Here is a 7344-nt window from a genome sequence, read left to right on the forward strand (position 1 = left end):
ATAAAGTGCAACCTTTTCTATGTTGTTGTTAGGGGGCTTCGTGTCCATTCCAGCCCCTAAAGCCCTCTATGTAACAGCGCGACACACTGCCCTGTCCTGCACCATCCTCACATGTTCCCACGATGGAGCCATTGCGACAGCCCCTGTGTCGATCCATGTTGGCGAAGGCCTTTCTCTTCTTTGCTTCTCTCTCCCTTACCAAGCACCATGTCCTTCTCCAGGTACTGGTGTCTCCTCAAAAAATGTGGGAACAAAAGGATGACAAGTCATGGAGGCCAGTCCCACAGCTGAGAGAATGCTAGTGGTCATCATGTTCAGCTAGTCGACCTTCCATGAGCTGCAAATGTGAAAAAATCTTTAAAAATCTAAAATGTGAAAAAATCTCAAAACCCGGTGTAAAAGTACTAGGATCCTAACACAGTTTAACAGTCAAATGCACTGAAGTTCATTCAAATTATAAGAAAATTGGAATCTAACTACATCTTCCCAATCAGCAAACAGGACATGCTATTATGATACTGAACATATTGTGCTCTTTTTTCAATATATCCTACGAGCTTAGTGTATATTTATGTAAGTATCCAGTATTCTTTTAGGGGAGCAGTCCATAAGAATTACGTGACAGTAACTTTGTCTCAGAGTGGGAAAATTTTCAAGATATCTACATATAGTCTTCTTTTTAAAAATTCTTTTATTAGGGGTTCATTACAACTCTTATCACAATTTATACATACATCAATTGTGTAAAGCACATTTGTACATTCATTGCCCTCATAAATCTCAAAGCATTTGCACTCCACTTAAGCCCCTGACATCAGCTCCTCATTTTTCCCTCTCCCTTCTCACTACCCCCTCCCTCATGAACCCTTGAGAATTTATAAATTATTATTTTATCATATCTTATACTGTCCAAAATGTCCCTTCATCCACTTTTCTGTTGTCAACCCCCCAGGGAGGAGGTTATATGTAGATCCTTGTAATCAGTTTGCTCTTTCTACCCCACCCTCCCTCCATCCTCCTGGTATCGCCACTCTCACCACTGGACCTGAATGGATCATCCACCTTGGATTCCCTGTTTCCAGTTCCTATCTGCACCAATGTACAGAGGGTATCTATATTCTATTGTTACCTTTCACTCTTGCCCAGTTTCCCCTTTTCAATAGCTTGTCCTATCTCCTTGAAAGTACAAAATACACAAGAGTGCAACTGCAGAGTGACTGGAAAGTAGGCGAGTAACATAGACACACTACAGAAAACTTCATAATTCCCCAAACAATCATCTCTATCACCAGGTAATATGTCACCTCTTGATCATCATGTAGAATTCTCCAAGAGGATACCATGACTCTAGGGCTTTGGGTTGCTACTTTGCTAGTTCACACCTGCAGTTCTCCAATGGTTAAGGAGGGGCTAAAGGGAAAAAAACAAATTCTGCAGTGTTTCCTAGTTGTTATCTTGCTTTCACCTTGTGTTTCACGTTCTGATAAATATTCTGGTTGGTCCTGTGCAAGGTGGTGAATTGCTTTTTTTAAAAAACATTTTATTAGGGGCTCATACAACTCTTGTCACAATCCATACTTATACATACATCAATTATATAAAGCACATCTGGACATTCTTTGCCCTAATTCTTTTTTTTTTTTACATTTTATTAGGGGCTCACACAACTCTTATTACAGTCCACACATATACATACATCAATTATATAAAGCTCATCCATACATTCTTTGCCCTAATCACTCTCAAAGCATTTGCTCTCCACATAAGCCCTCTGCATCAGGTCCTCTATTTTTTCCCCTCCCTCCCTTCTCCCCCCTCCCTCATGAGCCCTTGATAATCCACAGATTGTTATTTTGTCATATCTTGCCCTATCCGGAGTCTCCCTTTCCCCCCTTCTCTGCCGTCCATCTCCCAGGGAGGAGGTCACATGTGGATCCTTGTAATCAGTTTCCCTCTCCAACCCACTCACCCTCCACTCTCACAGTATCATCCCTCACCCCTTGGTCCTGAAGGTATCGTCCACCCTGAATTCCCTGTGCCTCCAGCTCCCATATGCACCAGTGTACAACCTCTGCTCTATCCAGTCCTGCAAGGTAGAATTCGGATCATGGTAGTTGGGGGGAGGAAGCATCCGGGATCTGGGGGAAAGCTGTGTTCTTCATTGGTACTACATTGCACCCTGACTGACCCATTTCCTCTCCTAAACCCCTCTATGAGGCGATCTCCAGTGGTCGACACTTGGGCCTCGGGTCTCCGCTCTGCACTTCTCCCTTCATTCACTGTGGTATATATACATACACACACACACATACATATATATTCTTTTTTTTTTTTTTGCATGATGCCTTATACCTGGTCCCTTTGGCACCTCGTGATCGCACTGGCTGGTGTGCTTCTTCCATGTGGGCTTTATTGCTTCTGAGCTAGATGGCTGCTTGTTCACCAAGGTGGTGAATTTCTATCCTCCCTCCAATGGAAGAGAGGATATGAATGTGGAATCAAGGCTTTTATTTTTGATCATTCATCTGATTTATTTGTTCTGACTGTTCTCTATTTCTGAAACAGCTAGATAGAAATATGACTGCAGTTGGTCAAAGACAAATTGTACAGAGATAAACTCATTATGCTAGAAGCATGCAGTCCTTGGGAAAACATGTAATTAGTGAGAAAGTGTGTCTAGTGCAGTGGTTCTCAACCTTCCTAATGCTGCCACCCTTTAATACAGTTTCTCATGTGTGGTCACCCCCCCCTACCATGAAATTATTTTCATTACTGTAATTTTGCTACTGTTATGAACGGGAGACCCCTGTGAGAGGGTCATTCAACCCCCATGGTGGTTGCAACCTACAAGTTCAAAACTGCTAATCTAGTGGGTGAAGTGGGTTAGCTAAACCCTGATGGAAATCCTTAGAACAAGACCCCTGTGTCTGCCTATGTGAGGTCTCTGTTTCCCAGGACTGTCATCTTCATCCTTTCACATAATGGAATGCATGATACCTTGCCGAACCAGAATCTATGGGATGTTTTGGGACACTGGCTGTTGAGGAGGCGGCTCTGAATTTCTCCAAGGAAGAATGGGCATTGCTGAACCTTTCTGAGAGGAAAGTATAGAGACATGGGATGATGGAAACTTTTAGAAACCTGGCCTCAGTAGGTATGATTATTTTCATTAAAAAGAAAAAGATGTGTGCGTGTGTGTGTGTATATATATATTTGTGTGTATTTCATACTCATTGATGCTACTGCAGTATGTGGGCTGAGTAATGGGAATGCTCTGTTACATAAACAAGTGTAGTACTTTCCTCTCAGGGGCATGCATGTCATGTTTCCCCCATGAATATAAGGCTCTTAGTGTTATACTGATTTCTTATATCAAGTGTGACTGTATGTCTACTAAATTTCCTTACGTGTTATAAATGTGAGTGTTGACCTTTTGTGCAGAGAGGCTATGTGTGTGTTGTGCCTTGTAAGAGCTCTGTGTTTTTACAAGGTTTACATGATAGCTTTATCTATTTATTATCTCTTTATCCATTGTGTGTCAAGCACATTTCTACATGTGTTACCTCATCATTCTCAAAACATTTGCTTTCTACTTGAGCCCTTGGTATCAGCTCCTCAATTTCCCCCCTCCCTCCTCACTGCCCCTCCTTCATGAACCCTTTATAATTTATAAATTATTATTTTTTCATCTTTGCACTGTCTGATGTCTCCCTTCACCCACTATTCTGTTGTCCATCCCCCTGGGAGGGGGTTTTATGTAGATCCTTGTAATCGGTTTCCCCTTTCTGCCCCACCTTCCTTTCACCATCAAGATATCACAACTCTCACCACTGGTCCTGAAGGCATCTTCTGTACCAGTGTACATCCTCTGGTCTCGCTGGATTTGTAAGACAGAATTGTGATCATGATAGTAGAGGGGAGGAGGAGCATTTAGGAACTAGAGGAAAGTTGTATTTTCATTGTTTCTACACTGTACCCTGACTGCCTCGTCTCTTCCCTATGATCCTTCTGTAAGGGGCTGTCCAGTTGCTGACAGATGGGCTTTGAATCCCCAATCTTCACTCCCCTTCATTCACAATATGCCTGATACTGATCCCATCGACACCTTGTAATCCATAGGTTGTGTGCTTCTTCCATGTGGGCTTTCTTGCTTCTAAGCTAGATGGCCACTTGTTTACCTTCAAGCCTTTAAGATCCCATATGTTATATCTTTTGGTAGCTGGGCACCATTAATTTTCTTCACATTTGCTTTGCACACAATTGTCTTCAGCTATCCTCTTAGGAAGGTGAGCATCATGGAATGCCAGGTAATAGAACAAAGTGTTCTTGCATTGAGGGAGCACTTGAGTGAAGGCCCAATGTCTATCTGATCCCTTAATACTAAACCTATTAATATATGCACGTAGATCTATTTCCTCACTCTCATATAAATATATTTACATATGCACATGCTTGTATTTAGACTTCTGTAAATGCCCTTTGTCTCCTAGTTCTTTCCTCTATTTCCTTTTACTTTCCTCTTGTCCCACTATCATGCTCAGTCTTTAGTTCAGTAATTTCAGGGTTTCAGTAATTCTTCTCAGTTACATTGGCTTGATCAATCCCTACCAGGCATCTTACACTCTCCTTGCCACTTATTTTGTATCAGGGGAAAGGCCAGCCCCTAACACATCACAGCAGGTCAGTTGGTGCAATTGTGCAGTGATAATAAGTAAAGATTATAGTAAAGTCATAGGGAGCATGAGAGATAGAAGAGGGATTGAAATAATGGAGTTAGACACATTTCATAGTAGCATGCTCACCTCAGCCTTACTTGGTGGTCCACATGGGGAGAGAAATATTTATTGCTAACCAAGGCTTTTATATCATCTGGGAATGTGCAAGCCCCCTAATTACAGGTGAAGAAATCCATCACAGGAAAGTGTTGTGCTATAGGCAATATAGTAATGGGAGTGGGGTGATGTAGGGGTTCATATGCTGTTGGAAGAGGAGGGAGTAAGGGTATGCATGTGACAAGATGGGCGGACCTGAGATTCAGCATGGCAGCCTATCTTTGGATGTCACTGAGCAGGTTTGACCTGTTCTCTGGCTCACTATAGAAATCATTATCAGTAAGGTGTACTGTAAACCCATCTTGCAGGGTCCAAATTGAAGCCTTTAGAGGGAAGTATATCTCATTGTCCTTAATGGCAGGGAGTGGGCCCTATTTGTGGTGGGACTAGACAGTCCTCTGGCAGCTGACTGCCTTCAGGGGTATAACTTGACAATCATTTACCATTAATTGTGAGCAGTGTCCGAAGTCTAACATATATTTGGGGGAGATGACTTGGGAGAAATCTTTATGTTTCCCACAATTTTGGATCACTTATTGATTATTCCCTTTTCCCCAGGTTGGTTAACACCACTTTCTTTCCCCCATCTCCCCTTCTCCCATGTCATGCACCCTTCCCCAACCATGGGTCCTGTTGCTTTCTCCTCCAGATTGTTTATCCGACCTATATTATCTAGTTAGAACTGCAGATATAACATGCACACACACACACACACACACACACACACACACACACACACACACAAAAACAGCAAAACAAAATGACAAAAGAAAACAAAACAACAGCAACAAAAAATCAATGGGAAAAAAGAGAAGAGCCTGTAAAAAGTTAGGTTTGTGTGTTGACCTTTAGGAGTGTTTTCCTGTGGAGTCTGATGGCGTGCCACACCCTGGCCCCTAAGTCTAATTTTGGTACTCTCTTGGGACTTCCTTGCTCTGCTCCCCTTGCTGTTCTGTTGCATGACGCCCTTAGTGTTTTGCCTGGGTGTGGTGGGGTCAGATCAGATGCAATTCCCACACTGTGTCTCCAGTGTTGTCCCCTATAGGGCTGTAGGTCATTGGGGGATGTCATGACTCATAGACAGGGCAGCCACAGTCCCTCTTTTTGCATTGGCTGCTCAGAGCAGGCATTTTGTCCTCAAAGCTGGGTGGGCCAGGATGTGTGCTCCACTCTCTCTTCCTCCCCCTTCATTTTCTTCCGTGTGCTCTGATCAGGCATGTCCCTTTCCCTGAGCTGTAGCTTCAGTGTTGTCCTCTGAAGTAAATTCTTCTGGGGGGAGGGCCAGCTGTCCTCTTAGTTGGGATTGGGGCTGGCCCCTCTGATACTTTTGTTGTAAATAGATTTTCACCCACCAAAATTCCACAGACCTAGAGGAACATAGGACTGGCTCAGTGTCAGCAAATTGTTGATTATCTTTTCACACTTTCCTTGTGATGTGTTTTTCTCCAAGAGCAGCATGTCAAGGTACACCTTTTCGGCCTCATATGACACTAATGTTATGGGGATCTGCCTTAGGCTGGGTTCTCTAGAAAAATAAAACTATCGACACTGACATATGCATAAGAGAGAGCTTTTCATCAAGAGAACATCCCAGCCCAGTCCAACTGAAGCCCATGGGTCCAATGCTACCTAGAGCATCCATGGCTCAGTGTGTTCAAGTCCCCAAACTTCAGTGTTTGGCTGAGCATCAATCCTTTCTGCTGTCCAGCTTAATATATGTGTGTGTATCACATACATATATGTGTGTCTATATAGTCACTCTAATATTATATGTGCACACGAATGCCTTGGTTTAGTTTATTAATTCATCAGTATATGAGGACCTTCAACACTACAGAAAACTACAGGACTCTAAATTCATGACTTTCATCACAGAATGGGTGGGAAAAAATTCCCTGTTTCAGGGTTTAATCTGAATAAGTTTGCACTTCCTTTTCTGTGAGATAAATGCTATAATTTTGATCATGCTATATTTTCTTTTTTTATTAAATCATTTTATTGGGGCTTGTAAAACTCTCATAATCCACACATCCATCCATGGCGTCAAGCACATTAGTACATGTGTTGGCATCATCATTCTCAAAGCATTTTCCTTCTACTTGAGCCCTTGCTGTCAGCTTCTCATTTTTATTCCCCCCTCCTCATGAGCCCTTGATAATTTGTAAAGTATTATTTGTTCATCTCTTACACTGCCCGATGTCTTCCTTCACCCACTTTTCTGTTGTCTATCTCCCTGGGGAGGGAGTTATACGTAGATCATTGTGATAGGTTCCCTCTTTCTCCCCCCACCTTCCCCTTCCCCTCCTGATTAGCAATTAATAGTTAGGGAGTTAGGTACCAAGAGTTATTTCAACGTGTTTAAATGTAGCCTACAACGTTTTAACATTTATTAGCTATTCATGGCATATCGTGAATATTTTATGGATATGATAATAAAATTATGATTAAAGGAATTTTATTTCTTTTTGGAAGCCTCTTCTTCCTTAAAAAATGTTAACCTGGTAGCTCTAGT

The sequence above is a fragment of the Tenrec ecaudatus genome, chromosome 3, assembly GCF_050624435.1.
Source record: "Tenrec ecaudatus isolate mTenEca1 chromosome 3, mTenEca1.hap1, whole genome shotgun sequence".
Classification (NCBI taxonomy): domain Eukaryota; kingdom Metazoa; phylum Chordata; class Mammalia; order Afrosoricida; family Tenrecidae; genus Tenrec; species Tenrec ecaudatus.